This window comes from Drosophila willistoni, unplaced genomic scaffold (genome assembly GCF_018902025.1).
Source record: "Drosophila willistoni isolate 14030-0811.24 unplaced genomic scaffold, UCI_dwil_1.1 Seg531, whole genome shotgun sequence".
Taxonomy (NCBI): domain Eukaryota; kingdom Metazoa; phylum Arthropoda; class Insecta; order Diptera; family Drosophilidae; genus Drosophila; species Drosophila willistoni.
The window spans coordinates 4,679,216-4,703,943 of record NW_025814459.1 but is presented as its reverse complement, the minus strand read 5'-3'; the positions used below and the strand labels follow the sequence as shown (position 1 = coordinate 4,703,943).

At 40.1% G+C, this 24,728-nt stretch overlaps 1 protein-coding gene across 5 annotated transcripts in view; it reads right to left on the bottom strand.

Moving 5' to 3' along the window:
- LOC6652564 (procathepsin L) overlaps nucleotides 1-24,728 on the bottom strand; it is a 227,003-nt gene that overhangs the window by 136,377 nt on the left and 65,898 nt on the right. The gene's annotated exons all lie outside the window — the stretch shown is intronic.

Genomic DNA, 24,728 nt, shown 5'->3' with positions numbered 1-24,728 from the left:
ACAGTGGTGCAGCAGGATTTTCTCAGCGATTGGTATTCGACAGGATATATAGATCCTGGAATTTCGGCAGTAGGATATATTCTCGTGCCTTCCAATGTGCTGTGGATCGTCCTGGAGCCGCTTGACTTCTCTTCTTTTATCGCTTGGGCACGGTGTTCTGGTCCTATTCCAAGGACTTGTTAGTTGTCTGATGATTTGAGAGGTTACTCGTAAGGCCTTCTCAATTATTCTATTTCTCCTTGATCCTTTTCACAGGATTTGTTTCACTAGCATGAGCTTTTAAGGTCTTACGGGTAGGCCTTAAAACTCCCTTGGTTGATCACGACTTGTTGACTTGATTATTTCCTTGATGGATGTTGCCTTTATATAGGCAGCTCCCACGGCCTCAGGAATTGATTGGTGTAGTACCGCTATACAGCTGGTACTTTTCCATCAGTCCTCTGCTTTCACCCACGCATCCACATGTTGCTATGCGTGGTGAAAGTCCCGTAAATCCTTGGCGCATATGTGTCCACTTTCTTTGTGGCTGCGCGCACATTCGTTTCCTTGTCTTTGTCTTTCTCCCTTACCTGCATTGGCATCCATCACTTTCTCGTATTGGCGTCGCTTTCGTATTAGCCGCCCATCTTATCCCGTTGACTTTCGCTGCTTTCCTTTCTCTGGCGGCGCTGCCGTCGCTTCCCTTGATCCACTCGTCATACCCAGCTTCGTCCAAATTCCCCCCACATTAGAACTAGACGTACATATATTTTGTTGTATTAAACTTAATCTATTATTTAACGATAATTAGCATGATTAATTTAATAAGTATTGGTGGTTGATTTTATCTGTATTGCAATCTAATGCGCATATCTTATCCATTGGATAGAGGGCTTCCCCATTGCTCATCCCACCCCCTTCGGCTTGCATATTCCCCTTACAAATCCACAAGCCATTATCGTTTCTTGCATTTATTCTTTCCCCCCTACTCACCGACTCACAAGCATAGCCCTCACTTGGTTTCGTTTCGGCACCATGCATCCCCCGCACCCGTCTCACGGGCTTGCTTGGCCCTCACTTTTGTTCTCCTTTGTTCGCATGGTTTCGGCTGTTCGCGATCTAACTGCTTTCGGTCTCGCATGCGTGACTTAGGCAGAGAGTACCTGCATTGGCCACCGGTACTCTCTCTCGCGGTCATACACGCATAGTATACGTGTAGTGTGGGTGTATGCTTATCCCGCGTATTGTTCCCCAAACCACACGTATGGTATGCTAGTGCATGTATGTACATGTCTTATTGCCTCTCTGTGCTCTTGGATTTTCTTAATAGGTCAATGCCATCTGTTGGTTGTGATTATGCCCTCAAGCCTCGTTTCATTTGCTCTTATACAGCCGATTTCTTATGTTCCTCCTCCCACGCATCTTCCCGCTTGTACGAAATCGCCAGCGGTTGCGTGTGGTTCGATCGGCCAGGCTCGATCGTAAATCATTTGCCTACAATCGGTTCGATCGACCACTGCTAGACTTGGTCGTATATCGTATCTTTGCTTGCCGATTTCTCGTATTATGCTTCCCACGCATCTTCCTGCTTGTAAGAAATCGTCAGCGGTTGCGAGTGGTTCGATCGGCCATGTTTGATCGTAAGTCATTTGCCGTGATTCGGTACGATCGGTCAGTGCTAGGCGTGGTCGTATATCGTATCTTTGGTTTGTGTCTCGACTGTATCTTGTATCTGGCATATCATTTGCAGCGTTGGACTGTGTTGCTGCTTGCTTGTTGTGTGGGATATTATTAGTATCTATAATGTTCCTCATAGTACATTTATATATGCACATACATATATTCACATAAGCAACAAAGCACAGGCATAACATGAGCTAGAGCCAGGCCAGCGTGTGAACACTGATCAAGCACTTTGATGCAAGCGTCCCAAATAATTCGTATGTACCTATGTACTGTTACTCTCCCTCTCTTTTGTATCTGTCGCTAAAGTCGCAGCATAAGAATATATATGTAACAATAGGTTAAGCAAAAGAATATTTTTGGAATAAAAATCAATCTGAATAATACCACCAACCAACACTGACGTGTTCGTTTTTAAATAATTAAATCTAAGTGGAACCCGGTCATTACATGGCGACCGTGACAATAGGCCAAGACTAGGCCAAAGGACATCGAAGGACCCAGGACTAAGGACATCGAGGACCAAGGAGAAAATTTTGTGTACGTATGTGTGTGTGTTAGAAACAAAGAAAAAAAATATATAAGCACGAAAATGAGAAACGGTAACGATGGATAACTACTTTCAAAGAGTTATCAGACGGAACCCGAGCTTAAGAGAAAACATAATTGAGGTGTTGAGAAGTGAACAGAGCCACTCCCCTCAAAGCTCGCTAACTCTTATGCAAATAAGAATTATATACTCGGAACAAACTGAAGAAAGATTCCCAGTAAAAGGAGACACAAGAATACAAATGTGCTTCTTATTGAGTGTACCAAATATATGCTGCTACACAAATGCAGCAGGTACTTTCCATTTCTACTTGATGGCATAAAAAAAAAAAAAAACATGTCACGCTTCGGGCACGACACCACAGACGAGTGCAGCTATTGTGGGAGTGGCATCTCCGAAACCGCTGAACACGTTGCTTTCTACTGCCCGAGATACGACGCTGAAAGAAGATCCCTAAACACCATGCTAGGTGAGGGGGCCATACCCTACAACCTGGTGAGAAAGATGCTAGATGACGCCGAAATTTGGACGGCAGTAAACGACTTTGCAGCAAAGGTCATGAAAGAGCAACGGAGGCAAGAACGGATTAGGTCAGGACAATAGTAGGTGCACGGCTCTTCGACGCAATGCACACTAGCAGTTCCGGAGAACTCAGCACACTGCTTTTTATCCATACCGAATCAAATTTTGTTCTTATATGTTATGTTTTATGTAAGTTAAGCGTTAAAATTGAATAAAAGAAAAAAAAAAAAAAAACACAAAAATATAAATTAACAATGAAAAAAAAAAAGCAAGTGCTGATGACTAGCACCGAACCGTCACATCCAGAGGACTTGGATTTCCTGACGGCTGTACCTACCGTACAAAGGGACGCACCCCTCCTCGAAGAGGTATTAGAGGTGTGTCCAAACGAGGGACCACGCCCACTCACGATAGCTGAGTACCGGGCTCGCCACGAGAAACAGAAGGCAGCCCCCAAAACGAAGTCAAGAGGAGGAAAATACGCCAGGCTAAGGCGTGAAAGGAAGCTCCTCCAGGACCTCCACCACACAGGACTGGATGACAAGGACCGACAGCACTACACAGAGTGCCTCATGAACAATACAGTTCAACTTCGCCAAAGAGCGAAGACACGCAATAAGTAAATGGTTCTCTGGTTGGGTACATAAACTATTCGAACAACCCATAGAGACAATTAATCTCTCAGAGAATTAAAAAAAAAAGAAGTTATAATTTTTAACAAAATATGATTAATTGGGATGATATAATAAGAGAAGCTAGAATACATGCGCAAAAATTAAAAAAATCTTGGAAGTGCCTCTTGCAGAATAGGGAAACATCCCAAAGTACAATAGAAAAACACTCGAAAATAATAATAGAAATATCAGAAATATAGAAAATATCAGAGCAGTGTTAATAGAACACTATAGTAAACTAACTACAGGACGAAAAACAGCCGCAAATGCATTCTATAATGACTGCAAACAAAAGGCAAAATTCGTATTAAAAAGATATAATATTGAATATAAACAAACAATTGATTTGGAAATTTCAATATCACTGGAAGACAAAACCCAGTCAACGGCTGAAGAAGAGACGGATCAAGAAGAACCATCAGTGAGTTTAGATCAAACAAAAATAACTCTTAATAAACCAGCCATTTCGTCAAGAAACAAAAATAGCTCAAGCAGTCATTGATTTTTTTTAAGGATGGCCTCAAACCTTATTCCACATTTTGATGGCAGAAGAGAAAATCTTCAGAGCTTCATGGACGCATTGAATTTGATAAATTCACTAAAAGGCGACCATAAGGAAACAGCAGTGTGCCTAATAAAAACAAAACTAAAAGGTCACACAAGAAATTTGATAACCTCTGAACAGACAATAGAAGAGATTATTAACAGTATTGCGTCAAATATAAAAACGGAATCAGTAGCGTCAATAACGGCAAAAATCAAAAACCTACCCCAAAGAAACAAAACAACAGGTCAGTATGCCCAAGAGATTGAAAAGCTTAGACAAGACACGCAATGAGTAAATAGTTCTTTGCCCCTAATTTTAATTGAAATTTTTATAAATATTAAGAACAAACACGTACGAGTTTGCATTTGTTGCACAGTACACTTACTAACCAACCATTGATAGGCTATTACTAAAAAACATGCGTAGGCATAGATTTAATCAAAACATTGTTCAAGCTGTAAGCCTACGGATGTATACTCTTCTATCTTTCCACGTCTCTGGCTCACTGTGCAAGAGATAATTTGAGATAATGTTTCTTTTTCACAAAAAAAAAAAAAAATGTTTTTTTCAAGTTACATATAAATAAAAGAAAAACAAATGAATCCATAAAGATTTTTTTCACAGATTTTCTCAATAACCGAAAACAGGTCTAAACGAGTAAGAAAAACAAAATTTTTTGCTAGAAAGATGGGTTCTCAAGAATCCAAAATAGACCACCCAACGGCTTATGTCGTTAACAGCGTTAAAATAGTAGATTACAAGGAAAATTTAGAAGAAATAGGGATATTGTTGTTAGCTATCCTAATATTAGTAGCCTTAAATCTGGCATTGAAATTATATGCAATGCATAATAAAATAATTAAGAAAAAATATCAGAGTAGAGCAGATTGCCTTAATACAGTATAAAAATGGGTCGACTAGAACTTAAATATTTGAACAAATACGTTCCATTTTTTGACTTTCTCTTTAACAGAGGCGAAACCAATCCAAAATATAAGGAAATTAAATACTGGATTGTGAATAATAGAAAATTTAAATCGAGGATAGCCCACTTGATAGATAGATCCATAGTAGAAGCATATAACCGCCTAAAGCGAAAAAATAGAATTTTACCCACCTGGGTACATAAACTATTTGAAGAACCCATAGAGACAATCAATCTCTCAGGGAATTAAAAAAAAAAAGAAAAAAGAAGAGAGTGTAAATTTTTTTTTTTAACAAAATATGATTACTTGGGATGATATAATAAGAGAAGCTAGAATACAAGCACAAGAATTAAATAAATCTTGTAAATGCCTCTCGCAGAATAGAGAAACATCCCAAAGTACAATAGAAAAACATTCGAAAATAATAATAGAGAGCCTGAAAAATATCAGAGCAGTGTTAAGAGAACACTATAGTAAACTAACTGCGGGACGAAAAACAGCCGCAAATGCATTCTATGATGACTGCAAACAAAAGACAAAATCCGTATTGAAAAGATATAATATTGAATATAAACAAACAATTGATTTGGAAAGTTCAATATCACTGGAAGATAAAACCAAGTTAACGGCTAAAGAAGAGATGGATGAAGAAGAACCATCAGTGAGTTTAGATAACACAAAAATAACTCTTAATAAACCAGCCATTTCGCCAGGAAACGCAAAAATGACTCAACCAGAGAAACAAAACAGCAAGCTTAATACAATAGAAATGGACAAAATAACTACCGAGGTAGAGGTAATTACCAAAATAACGGTTATAGGAATAATAATAATAGCGGTGGATATCATGGTAACTCCCGGTACAACAACCGAGGAAGAAATAATTCCAACCGTAACAGCTCGAACCGAGGTAATTCCAACTGAGGTAGCTCTAACAACGGAAATGTTAATGTATGATTTACTCAAAGTAATTCGGAAAACCAATAGATCCCTGCAGATATTCAGCAGAAACTGTGAATGTATACACATTCAACTTTAGCCTTAGTATTTTCATCAAAATCAAAAATGAAAATACAGACAACATATACACTTTCTTGTTAGATACAGGTGCAGGAATATCAATAATAAAAGAAAAAACAGGTATCTTTGAACATATAGATACTTCAAACACAATTGAAATATCAGGAATCGGCGAAGGTTCAATTATATCCAAAGGTCTAACCCTTATAGCACTCCAGCAAAATAAATTCATAATTCCACACAACTTCCATATAGTAGACGAAAGTTTTCCAATTCCATTTGATGGAATTTTAGGACTAGATTTCTTCAAAACATTCAATTGCCAATTAGATTTCAGTGAACCAATCGATTCACTATTATTAAGACCAAATAATTTAAATTTTGCAATAAACATCCCAATCTTACACACTTGTCACAGCAATACCACAATACTCCCAGCAAGATCTGAAGTAATCCGAAAAATAAATATTCCAAACGAAAATACAAGTATCGTCATCTTAAATCAAGAAGTCGAATAAGGAATATTTATTGGAAATACGATCTCCAGTCCGAATCAAAGATTTGTCCGAATTTTAAACACAACAAGAAGAGTAAAAATTTTAAATTTAAAAAACATAAAGCACGAATCATTAAAGAATTATGAAATAGTACAGAAAACTGAAAACTGAAAACTGTAATGCAAAAACTAAAGCCAAACTTCCCACCTATGTTCAAAAAACGTACTAGAAGAGCTCTGCACCAAGTATACGGATGTATTTGGTTTAGAAAACGAACAATTACTACGAACAAATTTTATAAATAAGAACTAAGATTGAATGACAACCAGCCAGTATACACAAAAAACTACAGAATACCACACACGCATAAAGAAGAAATAACTAAACAAGTCGATAAACTCATTAAAGATAAAATAGTTGAACCGTCAGTGTCCGAGTATAATAGTCCGTTACTAATGGTACCAATAAAAGGTTTACCAGAATCAGAAAAGAAACGATGGCGATTGGTAATAGACTATCGTCAAATAAACAGAAACTGTTGTCCGATAAATTCCCATCACCAAGAATAGACGATATTCTGATCAACTAGGCAGAGCTAAATATTTTTCATGTCTAGATTTAATGTCCGGTTTTCACCAAATAGAACTAAAAGATAAATCGCGAAGCATTACGTCATTTTCCACTAGCAATGGATCTTATCAGCTTACTAGACTACCGTATGGTCTGAAAATAGCACCAAATTCCTTTCAAAGAATGATGACAATTGCTTTCTCTGGATTAAATCCGTCACAAGCATTCCTTTACATGGATGACTTAATAGTCATCGGCTGTTCTGAGAAACACATGCTCAAAAACCTAAAGGATATTTTTTACATATGCAGAAAACACAACCTAAAACTGGATCCAGAGAAATGTTCATTCTTCATGCACGAAGTGACATTCTTGGGTCACAGGTGTACCGACAATGGAATATTGCCAGATGACACCAAATATGACGTCATTAAAAAATACCCAGTACCAACAGATACTGATAGTACTAGAAGATTCGTAGCCTTTTGCAACTTATTACAGACGTTTTATTAAAAACTTCGCACTACATGCACGTCCGATAACACAACTGTGTAAGAAAAACGTAGAATTTGTTTGGTCTGAAGAATGCCAAAGAGGATTTGAATATCTGAAAAAAAGCCTTAATAGAACCCACACTGCTGCAGTATCCAGATTTTAGCAAAGAATTTTGCATAATAACAGATGCTAGCAAATATGCATGTGGAGCAGCACTAACTCAAACTTATGGCGATAAGCAGTTGCCAGTAGCATACGCATCCCGTTCGGTTACTAAAGGTGAAAGTAATAAAAGTACTACTGAGCAAGAACTAGCTGCGATACACTGAGCCATTACACACTTGCGCCCATATATATATGGCAGACATTTCAGAGTCAAAATAGACCACAGACCCCTAACGCATTTATTTTCTAGGATAAATGCGAGTTCAAAATTAACAAGAATGAGACTTGACCTAGAAGAATATGAGTTTACAGTAGAATATCTGAAGGGAAAAGATAATTTTGTTGCGGATGCATTATCCCGCATTACAATAGAGGATTTAAAAAATACAAAAGCAAATGTCCTGAAAGTAACTACCAGGCAACAAAGTAGACAAAATAATCTCTGGCCAGAGAATAAAAATGAAAATACAATTAGGCACGTACCTTATGATGCTTCTAAGCCCAAAATACATGAAGTACTATACAATGATGAAGTACGAAAAGTAGTCACTACTTGCGCGTAACACACGATTTATGTTTCCTCAAACATGGAAAGAAAGTTATAGCAAGATTGGAGATCTGTACACCAATGGAAATCTAGACTTAGGTCAGTTTTTTCAAAGGCTTGAAAAACAAGCCGGTATACTTGACATCAAACAACTCAAATTAACACCGAGTGAAAAGATCTTTGAAACATTTTCAATAGAATCTTTTAAAGAAATGGGCAATAAAATATTGAAAACATTAAGAGTAGCGCTACTCCAACCGGTGACAATTATAGACAAAGATAAAGATAAAAAGGCAATATTGTCTACATACCATGATGATCCGATACAGGGTGGCCATACAGGCATTACAAAAACTTTGGCCAAAGTAAAAACACATTATTATTGGAAAAACATGACACGTCATGTAAAAGACTACATTAATAAATGTGAAAAATGCCTAAAGTCAAAAACCGACAAAGCACATAAAAACACCCTTAGTTATTACAGAAACCCACATATGTGCTTTTGATAGGGGAATAGTCGACACCATTGGTCCATTACAAAATCCGAAAATGGTAACGAATATGCAGTCACTCTAATATGTGACTTGACGAAATACCAAAATACTCGACGAAGTAGCAATACCACTTCCCAATAATAGCGCTTCAACAATCTCGAAAGCTATTTTTGAATCCTTCATTCTGAAGTATGGTCCAATGAAGACGTTCATTACGGACATGGGAACAGAATACAAAAATTCAATAATAAATGACTTGTGCAATTATTTAAAAATAGACAATATTAAGTCTACTGCATACCACCACCAGACCTTGGGTACCGTTGAAAGAACTCATAGGACATTCAATGAGTACATTCGATCATATATATCAGTAGATAAAACTGATTGGGACATATGGTTACAATATTTTGAGTACTGTTTTAACACAACCCCGTCAGTAACACACAAATACTGTCCCTATGAACTTGTGTTTGGCACACAAAATAATTTACCAAAGCATTTTAATAGCATAAATAGAATAGAACCATTATATAACGTAGATGATTATGCTAAAGAAGTTAAGTTAAGATTAGAACTAGCATACAGTAGAGCTAGAATAATGTTAGAGAAACGTAAGGAAAACCAGAAAAATTTTTATGACAATAAGTCAGTAGATTTTAGAATAGAAATAGGAGATAAGGTTTTCTTAAAAAATGAAGCTGGTCATAAGCTTGACTCAGCCTATATAGGACCATTCAAAGTTGTAGAAATATCTATAAACAACAACAATATAAAAATTAGGAATAATAAAAATAAGATACAAACAGTACATAAGAATAGGTTAAAAATTTGCAAAAATAATTAAAAAAAAAAAAAACCAAAAGAAACATATAAAAATTTTTTATGGATTCAACTACTAACACTATTTCATTTTATTAAAAATATAAAAAAAAAAATTTTTTTTTGAGAAAGAAAATTTGTCTGGCCACAAACACAAATAAAATAATTTTTCTAACAAACATACAAACAATACTATTAATCAATCATTAATTATCATTAGTAGTAATTAATAAATAACTCCATAATATTACGTTATTTTCTAAAAAGGGGAGGTGTAGTATATCCATACCAAAAATCATTCAACACAACTCAACTTGTAACACTTTGTCTTTGGCTTTTGCCTTGGATAGTGTTGCTGCTTGCTTGTTGTGTGGGATATTATTATCATCAATAATGTTCCTCCCAAAGGGACCTGTAATTCTTGCTTCGAGTAAGCTTATCCTACCACTTAAAATATCCTGGAGGGATTGCGGGTCAAGACAGAGGAGATGCCCAGAGGACGTATCTGACACCGTCGCCCATTTGGCCATCACGTACCCTAACGAGACGATTCGTCCCATACCGAAATATACCACGCTTTATTAAAGTCCGCTATGCGAGGACATAAGCTGACCTACCACAAAGCAAACAAACATTTCAAAACAATGTTTAACCAAGGCCATGTGGGTACCTCTCAACGTAACTTGAGATCGAACAGTTGATCGAGCTTCGGTCGCTCTCACTATAAATCGCTGATCGGAACTCAATCTTCGAGAAAAGATGCAGTGATCATGAGATATAGCTAGAGCTCTAACAGAAGTTTCCCCTACATGTCGAACGGATACCAACGTAGAAAACAGTCTGATAAAACGGAACACCATTTAACCAGAACTAATCAGGATTATAAATCATCTGTGTCATCTGTGGAACCCGCTGACTATCGACAAATCCACAAGGAGTACCAACGATTCAAGTCGCTCTGGAGAACTCCAATCATAAGTATAGGATGAAAGGTTCAATTTTATGAATACGGACGAACAGGTCCAACATGCCTAGAATACACGAAAACGATACTCTAAAAGAAAATATCCTAATTACCGCGACACAATAAAAAAAAAAATTCTAATCGTACTTCTCAATAAAGCATAAATAGTGGAACGCAAATTAGACGAAATATTCCAAGCACTGTAACCTCTAAACTTAAAAGAAAACATCAACGAGCTAAAGGATGTTATTAGCTGCCCATGCATTAAGATCCCGATCTCTGGAGTAGTCTTAGTCTTAGTTAAACTTGGCCTCGGAACCAGAAGTACATTCAAGTGATTAATACATCTCCGCGACGTCGTTTTTTAAGGGAGGAGTGAGCATATGCGTTTCTCCACAATACGCCGACTCCTTAAAAACAACTAGAACCATGCCCTCCACTAGGACCAACTATTGTCGCTCTCTCTCTCAGCCGATAGTTTGCCTTTAACAACCGCTGTCTTAAATTTAACGCATCTCGTTCAAAAGTAATTCATTGGATGTTTTATTCTATAAAGATTATTATTAAGAGTATATGTGTAAGTACAATTGGGACCTATTCTTACCGCAGTGTGTCCCTCGGCTTACACAACAAGAGAGAAAGAACACGCGGAGGCTAAACTTGAACTCCATATATTCACAGTATGACCATATTCATTAAGCGCCAAATAACTTAAATATAAAATACTAGATACTTATGGCTATAGCTAGACGGTGACTGCCACTCTTGCTGCTAATTATTCGGTGATCAATTCCCGTCCCGCGACATCCCCGCGCCCGTAAAGCGACTGCATCACATCTAAGACCGCTAGTCTGGAGACGGGACGTACTACCCTGTGAGGTATCCCATCTGCTCCGGTGTATACCTCCTCGACTATACCCTTGCTCCATTCTTGTCGTGGCGTTGCAGGGTCACAGATGTAGACGACATCATCTTTGCTGATCGGCTGGGTGCGCGCGCACCATTTCTCGCGACGCACGAGGGTCGGTAGGTATTCATGAACCCACCGCTTCCAGAACCGGTCCCTCAGTAGTCGTGCCATGCGCCATTGTTTCCTGGTTTCACACTGTTTAGGCAACTATTGACTGTCCGTTGGCGTTTCAGGAATGTTGGACGCCCCCTTCAGTAGGTCGTTGGGCGTTAAAGGAAATTGGAAGATGGGTCAGTGGCCTTGAGTTCTCAATGTTCTCGGCCTCAATGAGCAAGCTTTGCAGGGCGCGAGAAGGCCCGTCATTCTCTCGCATAGGCACCCACTGACGGATTTGATTGTTCATCACTACCATGTAAGGATGAAACATCAGAATGTAAACGAAACGATCACCGAGAACCGCATGAAGTTCTGGATAACACAAGCACGCCGGGTATTGCAGCGGAATCTGGAAATGTGGTGGGTGCAAACTCCAGCGTGCCACCCCTACCCCACCACTAATGGGTCCGTTGCCTGAAGATCGCCTAATGCCAGGTTGATGGCCATTTGAATACACTGGTTTAGACTATTTCGGACCATTACTTGTGACGGTGGGTCGACGCCAAGAGAAGAGGTGGGTGGCTCTATTCACTTGTTTAAGAACTAGAGCAATTCATCTGGAGCTAGCCCACGACCTGTCAACAGACTCGTGCATACTTGCGATGAGGAATTTTATGTGCCGCCGAGGACCAGTAACTAAACTACGTAGTGACAATGGGAAGAACTTCATCGGCGCAGATAGAGAAGCCAAACGGTTTACCGACGTTTTTGAAGCAGACAAGATCCAGGATGAGCTTGCTACCCGTTGTGTGGAGTGGATTTTTAACTGCCCTCTCAACCCCGCGGAGGGAGGAGTCTGGGAGAGGATGGTCCAATACGTAAAAAGGGTCTTGGCTCATACAGTAAAGGAGGTGGCCCCAAAGGAACATACAGTAAACACAGGGCCGCATCGATTCTCCCAGATGCACGTAGGATCGCTAAGTCGTCAAGATAGGGTAGCAGTTCCTTTAGCTCACTCGTCGGCTGGACTGGTCCGCTTGCAGATAGGCGATGCAACTCGTCTGGGAACGCTTCCCTTTGAGCAACACGAACCAAGACAAGTTCGGCTTCCGCACATTCGGCTGCAGTCAATCCATATTTTCCAAGTTCACGCTGCCGACGACGGCGACCCAACCCATAGTCCTCAACAGTCGGTTGTACTCGGAGAATCTCTGAAATTGTATAAATTTGTCGTTAGCAACAACCAAGCCAAACTCACACGGCTCTTCGACATCGGCCGCAACCTCAATGGCTGTCAGATCGGTAGTTGGTTGGGGCCACAATTCTTGTGGTTGCTGTAAGAATTTAAGCCCGCACATCCATCGCGATTTCTGGCTAAAGTCAGCTTGCCCTTGTGGCCTCGTCGCCTCGTTGTGCGCGTCATCTGCACTGGGAAGCATCTGCGGATTCTAATATTTCTGTGACTCTGTTACCGACGAACTGCTTATAACGTCTATGAGTGCTGCATATCCAACGCAGCACCGTCTTGGCATCTGTCCATAAAATGGCATCTTCCGCCTCCATGCAGAGTCCACTCTTCACAGCGTTCATTAAGCGCGTACCCGCCACCGCTGCCTGCAGCTCCAGTCGTGGAACTGACATGGTTTTCATCGGAGCGCATTTCGTTTTACCACTAACGAAGCTCACTCGTACATCCCCATTTTGGTAGACCACCCTCCAGTAGGCCACAACTGCGTACGCCGACTCACTGGCGTCAGTGAAGACATGTAATTGTATTGACTTCACCGTTTCTAATCCAAAGTAGTGACGCGGGCATCGGAACCGACCCACACCTTCTAACTGATGGCGCCATTTCTGGAAGGCGCTGTTGAGTTCCTTTGGTAATGGTTCATCCCATAAAACATTCCTTCGCCAAATCTCGCGTAATAATAACTTGGAGGTAATGCTGAAACAACTCAGGAACCCCATTGGGTCGAACGTTGACATGATTAAACTGAGGAATTGCCTCTTGGTAGGCACATCCTCCATGATCCTCTGGTACTTCACATTAAACCTTAATTCATAGGTCGCTGGCTGCCAATACAATCCAAGAATTTTCTCCTCTGCTTCAGCCCACCCAACTGTGTTGGTGGTTCCTTCATCACCTAACCTCCACAACCTTAGGTGAGTTGGATTGGAATCGGCGTAGCTCAAATCCTCCAGTCTTGTGTATGTCTCTGACGTCATGACATGATGTGCGGCACTTGGAGAACAGGCAGCTCCAAAGGTCATCACATGCATCTCGTACACATCAGCTTCTCGTTTTCTATCTCCATCCCGCCACAGGAACACGTCGGTCCTAAAGCTGTAAACCTGGTGTATGGAATAGAACAGAAAGAAGCGGCCTATAGTGCTGTGGTCCCTTTAATAGCTCTGAATTCAGTGACACGTTGCCCACTTTGGCAGCCGCGTCAAAGACTAGCCGAATTTTCCCTGGCTTATTCGGGTTCGTCACCGCGAAATGCGGCAAATACCATAGTTTGCTGCTGCCGACTGCAGTGTCTTCTTCTTGCTCTACACGTCGAGCGTATCCTTTATGTATGTTATGTAATCGTTTATCATTCCTTTATACTCTTGGGTAAACTGTATGTCTCTTTCCATTTTTCTTTCAACAGTTTCCAACCTATTTAATGCCATTTTATGACTGGAAGGTAGATTCACGTTGTCGCGTTTCCAGATCAGTCCCGTCTGGTACCGCCCGCGTAATTCTACCGTAGTCTATTTCAAAATCCTTTGTGCCCGTATGTCGTCATCTGAAGGGGCTGGAGGAGTTAGCTTCACCCCCAGGTTCTCCAGTTCAATGTATTCGCTGACCATCTTATGAACTTCATCGGTGTCCGTTGTGGCAAATAGACATGGCTTTGGTGCAGATCTATGTTGATGTTTGTGGAACGTCCCAGAAACATCCCATCCTAACATAGTAACGGCCACGTACGGTCCTTGATTGGAGGTTTCCCAGGTGCTGGATGGCACGACAAGGTACTTGTGATCCAGGCCTATTAGGATCCTAGGTACGGCGTCAGTGGATGCCTCAACTGGGAAACGTGCTTGTGGATTGATTACTTGGAGGTAGTCCTGATTCAAGGTCTACATTGGCAGATCTAGCCCTTCCACTGCATGCACATTCTTCAATTCGTACTTCTTGTTCTTATCATGGCCACTGATCTGTAAATTTACCCTCTTTGTTGACTCTTATATTTATCATATTTTTGAACCATTTGACTGCAAGTTGACTGCGTTCTCCACTGAGGCCCAAATCCTTGAGTAGCACTTCATTGATCATGGTTACCGATGATGCTTCGTCAAGCAGTGCATACGTCTCTACTCGACGGTTCGGCCCATAAAGCGTCACTGGCAGGATCCGAAACAATAGTTGCGTTGTGTTGGTGTCAACACAACATAAGCATCTCCTCTTCAAAATTCGTGTACAGTACACGTCGTTTGCCTTCCCTGTAATCGGAGTCCACAATTGTGCATATCACGTTAGCTAGTTCATCTAACCACACGCTAAAGTCGACGACAGTCGGGTAAGGCTTTATAGATGCGGCGCGTCTAGCCCAGTTCATTCTCTTGCGGCAATTTCTAGGTTAGTGCATCTAACAGGGTTGGATTAGCCAGGTGCTGGCTGGTTGATGGATTGTAAAAACGCAGCTAGGTTACTCACGCGCGTAGCGAATGGAATGATCTTTGCTAAATTGTGCTCTTGTATCGGCTGAACTTCACATACGCTTTGTAGTTGACTGCGTACAAACTGCTCCGGGCGCCCATAACGGAATCTTAGTTGGTTTATGACGGCGTTCACATTTGTGGGGTCGATAAGCAGTGATTTAACAGTTTCACGGGCATCGCCCTTAAGAGCTTTAACCAAACGCTGATTATTCTCCAAGTCCGTACATCCATATACACTATTCGTTTCAGTGAACGCGCAGTAAAATATTGGCCAATCTTCTGGTAGTCCCGAAAACTCTGGCAGTTCCGGGATTTTACTAGCGATCTATCCACCAACCGTGTTTGGTGAGATCAAGGGCATTGTTCCAATAGTCGATGGCAGCTCAGGGCGAGTATTTATTAGTGGTGGCTGTAGTCTGTAGATGTAGATCTGATTCTAACCTATGTGTTACTGGCATTGTATCTGTAATTAAAGATGGCGGACCCTCGGCACGTGTCGCCGGCGTTGTTACCATTTGTAATTGCCTTTCCAACTCGGCAATTCTCGCACGCAATCTTCCTTCTTGGAATCCGCTAGGTTGTACGCTGCACACGGCTTCATGATGCTCGTCAGCGCCGACAGCTTCGGGTATTCCAGCCATTATGCTGGACTCAATATTCATATTTGCGGTGGGCTGCATCCTCTTCGGTGTCTAAGGGCAAGTCGATTGCGGCATCTGGTTCTTGCAGCGCCTCGAGTGCGTTCAGCCGGGGGCTCCTCCGGATTGGGGAATGTCTGGCTGTCATGGTGGTGCCTTTTCTGATACGAGTATTACCCACTTTGGTGATTCCATTAGTTACTTCAGCAATGTATGTATGTCACCGCGTTCGACGTTGACTCGTCGCTTCACTAGGATTGTGGCTTTATTACTCACTGTAATGATTCTTAATTCCGTCGCCGGTTGCGACGCTCAATAGTCCATCCAATAGGACTGCACATATAACTCACTGTGGTTATTCTTGGTTCCTTAGCTTTGACACCCGCAGTGGTGACACGCAGCTCCGTCGCCAGTTGCAACGTTTTAAAGACCATCTAATAGGACTGCGAATAAAAGATGTCGCTCTCTCTCTCAGACGATAGTTTGCCTTTAACAACCGCTGTCTTAAATTTAAACGCATCTCGTTCAAAAATAATTCATTGGATGTTTTATTCTATAAAGATTATTATTAAGAGTATATGTGTAAGTACAATTGGGACCTATTCTTACCGCAGTGTGTCCCTCGGCTTACACAACAAGAGAGAAAGGACACGCGGAAGCTTAACCTGAACTCCATATTTTCACAGAATGGCCATATTCATTAAGCGCCAAATAACTTAAATATAAAATACTAGATACTTAGACGGTGACTGTCACTCTTGCTGCTAATTATTCGGTGATCAATTCCCATCCCGCGACAACTATGATGCAGAAAGAGGAGACGCAGTACTAGAAACTGCTGAATGAGTTCCAGGTAGTATACCCGTTCTCATTTAAAGTCACGTTGACAACACACACATCCCATAACCCTAGGAAGTACATTGTGACCATTTTAATCCACACTATTCACTTGTTCCAATAATGACTTCCTATAACTAGAGTAAGTACTTTAAGCACTACCATAAGCACTTTTCTATTCACCTTTGTAACCAACCCATTTCTGTTGACTTTACCGGAAGAGTGACCTACTCTCAACATCGGCCACAGTACGTATCAATAGATGTTGATCAACCCTCTTGAGATATATTTAAGGCCCCAATCTCTGGAGTAGTTTTAGTCTTAGTTGAACCTGGCCTCGGAACCAGAAGTACATTCAAGTGATTAATAAACGAATTATAGCTTTAAGTGAAAGCTTCTGTGTAATTAACTTCATGGTAAAGTAGTACAGTGAAACCTCGATATAACGAATCTGAGGGGGATCGCAAAATTATTCGTTATATCTATTGATTCGCTATAGGTACTGAAATGTAAAACCTTAGTCCTTTCAAGGGACTTAACAAAAAATTCGTTATATTGGGTTTTTCGTTATAACGAAGTTCGTTATATCGAGGTTTCACTGTAGTTAATAATAGAGTCCTGTGTGTCATCTCCCATGTGTATCCGAAGGAACATGGTAATGCCACACCTAGACATGGAGATACGTATGATGGACTCGTAACTGGCTCCCGAGCACGAATCAGACTCGCATCCATAGAACAGACTCGTACTAAAGGCTCGTAACTGGCGCCCGAACAGGGACCTGTAATTCTTCCTTCGAGTAAGCTTATCCTACCACTTAAAATATCCTGAAGGGATTGCGGGTCAGGACAAAGGAGATGCCAAGAGGACGTATCTGAAACCGTCGCCCATTTGGCCATCACGTACCCTAACGAGACGATTCGTCCCATACCGAAATATACCACGCTTTATTAAAGTCCGCTATGCGAGAACATAAGCTGACCTACGGCAAAGCAAACAAACATTTCAAAACAATGTTTGGTTATACATTGTGGGTACCTCTCAACGTAACTTCAGATCGAACAGTTGATCGAGCGTCGGTCGTTCGCAATATAAATCGCTGATGTGTTAAAAAGCTGTTTAAATTTGCTCACAGTAAGAGTGCAAGGGACAACTATGCGAAAACACCAAGTATATAAATTCCGACTTTTTTGCGTATTTTTATGAACTTTCGATAAGCTAAAGGCACCAATAACAATTTGTTGCACCAATCAATGCAACGCTCCACCATTACTATGTCCAGAACTAATTTTTTGAGTTTGAGGCAAATAAGAAAATTCGAAACTATTGGTGAAATTCCAAGGCCCTCATCGCAGAGGCTGCCGAAAGAACATAATGGTCGAATTCCCAAGGCCCCTCATAAGGGTTGCCCAAAATAAAATGGCTGGTTGAAAATCCAATGCTCCCCTCCTCCCAGTGGCTGCCGAAAATTATTGGTCGGAATCCCAAGGCCCCTCATTGTAGAGGCTGCCGAAAGAACACAATGGTAGAAATCCCTAGGCCCCCTCATAGAAGCGTTGCCGAAAAAAAATGGCTGGTTGTAAAACCAAGGCCCCCCTCATAGCACAGGCTGCAGAAAAATTGGCCGAGATTCCAATGCCCCCTCACGATAGAGGCTGCCAAAAATAAATGACATAATGAAGAAAATTAAGCCGGAACGGCATCTTTGCCCAATAGCCCCGCTTCGCCCACATTAGGGTTCAAGAGGGAATACGAATATCTGTATCAAAGATCCAAATAAGAATATAAAGAAAAACATGGTCACTGAGACCCAAATGATAACGAGGCAAACATTGGCTATCCATCTGGATAATACCTCAATGTTCGGTTATCAATGCCGAGATAGCGACAATGCCGTACGGAACTCAATCTTCGAGGAAAGAGGCAGTGATCATGAGATATAGCAAGAGCTCTAACAGAAGTTTCCCCTACATGTCGAACGGATACCAAGGTAGAAAACAGTCTGATAAAACGGAACACCATTTAACCAGAACTAATCAGGATTATAAACCTATGCTAGGACAGCATCTTAATCATCTGTGGAACCCGCTGACTATCGACAAATCCACAAGGAGTACCAACGATTCAAGTCGCTCTGGAGAACTCCAATCATAAGTATAGGATGAAAGGTTCAATTTTATGAATACGGACGAACAGGTCCAACATGCCTAGAATACACGAAAACGATACTCTAAAACAAAATATCCTAATTACTTCGACACAATACAAAAAATTCTAATCGTACTTCTCAATAAAGCATAAATAGTGGAACGCAAATTAGATGAAGTGTAGTATATTCACACAAATAATCATTCAATACAATGAGCTCAACTTGTAACACTTTGTTGCAAGTATAAACAATTAAACATATGCACATTTAAATATAGTTGTGCACCTGAATATGAGCTAGAGACAGGCCAGCGTGTGAACGCTGACCAAGCACTTTGATGCAAGCGCTGCAACCATATGTATGTATGTACTGACACTCTCCCTCTCTTTTGTAGCTGTCGCATAAGTCGCAGCATAAGAATATATATATGTAAACTTAGCTTAAGCAAAAGAATAATTGGGAATAAAGAATGATCCTAAAAAATCACTCAACTGACACTGACGTGTCCGCTTTAAATATTTATATATTAATGGAACCCGGTCCTTTGCAACTTTATTACATGGCGACCGTGACATGGTCCTAAAAAGGACCTACAAGGACCTGCAGCAAAAAACGCAAGCAAACTCCTAACACAAAATAAAAAACAATTTGTTCAAATAAAAAAAAAAAAAAAACACCACCAGTGATGAGTACCAATTAAAGGCTTGGAGTTCTCAAAGACTTGATGAAGAGAGCAGTGATGAGTACCAATTAAAGGCTTGGAGTTTTCAAAGACTTGATGAAGAGAGCTACAACCAGCAGCAGTAGCCAGACAACATCAGAACAAAAACCAAATAAGCAGCAACACAAAATCAAAGGTGTACGACATAATTATAAATACACATCTCAAGTCAATTAAAAAAAAAAAAAAAAATAAAATTTAATTTTGTGGAACGTTAAAAAAAAATGGGTAAAATTATTTATTTATTTATTTATTTATTTATTTACGTCAACTAACACAGCAGTCGACGAAAAAGCTTAAGCTAAAGACAGATAGTAATTAAATAAAGAAGGTAGCTTAGCTTTATACACAACTAAACATCCCCGGCCCGGTGGAGGTGTTTTATTTGCACAAGGTGCCAGCTATGCCCCGATTCACAGCCAATGTGGCCAGGGATGAGTTGCAGCCAATCCAAGTCCAGAATATTTTCATTGGTTTCGCTGTAGATGATTAAAAAGTATAGCGCGAAGAGAAGTGACAGAAAGATGAGGAGAGATAAGGTGAGAAAGGTTGTTAAAAGATTGGCAAAGAACACGAAGAGGTTCGTGAAGAGAGTAGTTAGTCAGACATCTACTAAGGTGAATAGGAAAAAAGTTTCTGGTCCGACGTGAGGGAACACAAAAATACAGCGTATCTAGTAAATTGGTAGAAATGACTTCGCCGTTGACTAGTTTATGGAGAAAGAGAATGCTAAAAACAAGCCTACGGTTATAAAGTGAAGGAAGATTAATAAGAAGAAGTCTATCAGAATAAGAAGGTAGGCGAAGACCCGGGTCCCAATTTAGACCGCGTAGCGCAAACTTTAGGAATTGCTTCTGTACCGATTCAATACTACGCTGGTGAACATCATATTGCGGGTTCCACACTGGCGAGCAATATTCTAGAGTAGGGCGAACTAACGAAGTGTATAAAACCTTTGTTACATAGGGATCATCAAATTCTTTGGCCCAACGTTTAATGAAGCCGAGAAGGCAGCTTGCTCTGTTGACAATTGAAGAAATATGAACATTAAATGAAAGTTTAGGGTCAAACATAACGCCTAAGTTTTTGAATGATGGAACACAATCTAACAGAACAGACTTAATAGAGTAATGAGCTAGGAGCGGAGACAAACGACTGAAAGTCATAAAAGAACACTTAGAGGCATTAAGGTGTAATTTATTAACGTGGCACCAATCACAGAACGCATCGAGATCTGATTGCAAGTACTGTTGGAAAGAAGGATCATTATAGGAATAACAAATCTTGACGTCATCCGCAAACATGAGCACGCGTGAATGCGCCAAGGCCAAAGGCAAATCATTTATAAACAATGTAAATAATAGTGGGCCCAGATGACTGCCTTGGGGTACACCTGACGTAACTCGAACAGTTTTAGATATCGAGGAACGAAAAGACACCTTTTGGGTTCTGCCAATAAGATACGACTTTAACCAACCCAATAATTTTGGTGAAAAACCCATGATGTTAAGTTTCGCGAGAAGCAAAGAATGATCAACCGTATCAAAAGCCTTACTGAAGTCAGTATAAATAACATCAGTTTGACACTTTTTACGGAAGCCATGGTGTACAAGGGTAGTCAATTCTAAAAGGTTGGTAAGCGACGAACGACCTTTCATGAAACCATGCTGACAAGGAGAAATAGTGGATCTGGATAGATGTTGAAGAGAAGACGTAATAATTTTCTCAAACAGTTTAGGTATTGCCGAAAGTTTGGCAATGCCACGGTAGTTGGAAACATCCGATTTGCTACCCTTTTTAAAAAGCGGAATAATAAATGACTCCTTCCAAATATCAGGAAATCTACAAGTCTCACTCGATATAAAGAATAACCGAGCTAAAGGCTTAGATAGGGAAATAGAACACATTTTAAGGATGCAACTAGGTATATCATCAGGCCCGGGAACGAAGGAAGACTTCATAGATGACAAGCTAGAGAGAATACAGTCTTCAGTAATACTGGGAAAAAACATACAATTTAAATGTGGGATTGAAAAGGGATAGGGTGTGGGATCCGAAACAGTAGTAGAATATGTCGACTGAAAAAATTTAGCAAACAGATCTGCAATATCTAAATCATTATTAGCAGACTGGTCGTTAAGTCTGAAGGTGGAAGGTAGGACATTAGAGCGTCTTTTGGAATTGACAAAGTTGTAAAATCTTTTGGGGTTATTATAAAATTCAGCCTTACAGCGAACGAGATAATTGTTGTAGCATTGAGTATTTAAGAGACAAAATTGAGATTTGGCTATACAATAATTTGCATAGTCAAGTCGCGAACCAGTTTTTTTAAATCTTTTAAAATATCTCGATTTAATGTTACGAAGATTAGAGAGCCTACGTGTGAACCAGACTGGCGAGCTGGAGACGGTAGAGACATTAACATAAGGAACGCATTTATCAATTAGAGAATTAAGAGCAGAATAGAAAAACTTCACTGCACAATCTATATCGCAGCACTCAAATAGAAACGACCAATCAAAAGAGAAAATAAGGCTGTTAAGAAGATTGAAATTTGTTTTACGAAAACATCTACGACGAGAATTTGAGATGTTTTTAAATAAATTAGTAACGGAATTGTAAGAAATAGTAACTTCAATGGTAGGATGATAAGGATCTTCAGGTTTCACTAGTGGCTGTGTTTGCGATACAGCACTAACAGTGGGATCAGAGACAAAAACAAGATCAAGGATTCTTTTAGAACAGTTAAGGAAAGAATTCAACTGATATAGTGGACATTCAAGTAGGCTATCAAGAAAAACATGTTGAGATGAAGGAATTAAGAAAGATAGATTATCATCAACAAGCCAAGAAATATTAGGCAAGTTAAAATCACCTAAAACTATAAGAACATCCCGATCTTTAAGACGACCAAAAATAGTTCGTAAAGCATCAGCATGGTGCACGTAGATCATGGTATCAGAAGCTGGAGGAATATAAGAACAAGAGATATATAGGCTAAAGTTAGAACATGTAACTTCGACGCAAATAAACTCAACACCTAAGGGGAGATCAATCGGCACCACACTTGAAGACAGATTCGAGTTTACAGCAATGAGTACTCCACCGCCACGACGACCAACACGATCAAGCCTATAAGAAATAAAATTATTAGAAAGAATTTCATTATCTAGAACAGAGGAGTTAAGCCAAGTTTCAGAGAAAGCTAATATGTCAGCTGAAAAGGTTTGGCTATCACAGAAAAGGTTCGACAGCTTGGTAAGAAGTCCTCTTACATTTTGATAATGAATGCAAAGACTAGATGTTATTAGTTTTTTGAAGCAGAAGATAAAGTAGGAAGGTGGACAGGCAACGGACGAGAGCGCTTATTGGGCGCAAACTCGTGTACAACTAGGCCCTCTGGCCAAAAATTAGGGTCAACCATAGCTGAGAAGTACTCATTTGGTACTGTAATTTTAAAAGAGGAGATTTCGCGAGGCCTAGAAAACTTAAACTTTTGAATTAAAACCTTAGCAGGGCAAATATTACCAATGTAAGCTGCCACAGACGACTCAGAAGTATCTGGAGCAAGCCTAGAAATAAATAATTGTTTGCGATGGGGCACTACAGTTAGTGGAGGAGGAGGAGCATTGGGATCCGCAAGTGATTGAGAGCCGGCATGATCCTGTGATTGATCAGAGTTCCCGTGAGGGATAGATTGAGGTACACCAGGGCTTGTAATGGGTACTTCAATCTGAAAAGAAGAGCATAAAGAGGGACAAGAAGATGGTGTAGGCGAAAGTAAAATCGGAGAAGAAGTAATAGAGAGAGCTGGCGACTGCTTACGAGGCAACTCAAGGGTACATATCTTGTGCAATTTCTCAGAAGGTGGAACAAATTTGAATTGCGACAATAATTGAACGCTAGAGTCACACTCGTTTGACAGCTGTTTGGCCAGTTTGTTTAAAGAAAGAAACCTTAAACGAAGATCCCTATACATACGGCTAAAATCAAGCTGCTGGCTGGCACAAGATGGGCAAGTCCATCGCATTAAGCCAAGCTCAGGCTTAGACACAGACAAACCAGAAAATTTGTCGTAGTCGCGGCCATTGAGGCCAGCACATTTTAAGTGAATAAGATTATCGCAGAGCCAACAAGATATTGCTCTATACTGATCATCAAAACGATCAGAATGTTTGCAATTAGGTAGACAACAAGCCATTGAAAAGCCGAAAGAAAGGCAAAAAAATTATATATATATAAGAATATATAGAAAAATTAAATTCACAGCACAAAGATAATTATTGATAAATAATCAATAATTACAAATAAAACAAAGAGAACAGCTAGAGTGCACAGCACAACAGAGAGTGCAAGAACAGTTATAAGCCGAGCTTTGAGAGGCGGCCTTACAAAAGTGATTACGCGGGAGAGAAGCTAAGCACAAGCACAAAGCAGAGAGAACAACAAAGCCACTAGCACTGATGGTATGATGGGGGCGATGAGGGGAGCAACTGCAGAAGCAATGACGAAAGAGAAAAAAAAAAAAAGAAAAAAAAAATATGTAATTGCACCAAACACTAATCACGAAAAAGAAAAAACTGTTTAAACTGATTAATTTGGCGAATTATGGAAATAAAACACAAGGGAGTCAAGCGAACAACACCAGCGGAAGTGTAAACAAATTAAGCACAATTAAAAATTGAGAAAAAACAATAAATATTAATAAAAACTCAGGAGCTATGCAAAAACACGACCGTCACGTCAGAGAGCAGAAAGCTATATTACCCGTAATATCACGGGCTCTAAGGCCAGGGGTGGTAGCCCCTTCTCAGAGCTAAACGGATCCAAAAAGCCAAGAATATCGCGGACATCAAAGGAAAGAAAAATTACCACTAATCAAAGCCAATCAGAATCTGAATATAACGAAGTAGAAATGACAGAAATGCCAAAATCCAATGACTCGGCACCAAAGGAGAATAAAGATCCAACAGAAATGTCAAATGGCAAATCGCAAAATAACGTTCTATATTATAACAATACACACAAGGGACCATTTGTGGTGTATGTAGACAGAGTAGATGGAAATAACAAAGAGAGCAATAAAAGCAGATTACCAATTAATCCATTAGAGCTAAATGCAGTTTTGCTTAAACTAAAAGTCAAAGACATAATAACTGTCAATAAAATAGGATATGGACGTTGCAAGGTAGAATTTAAATCGGCAGCTGC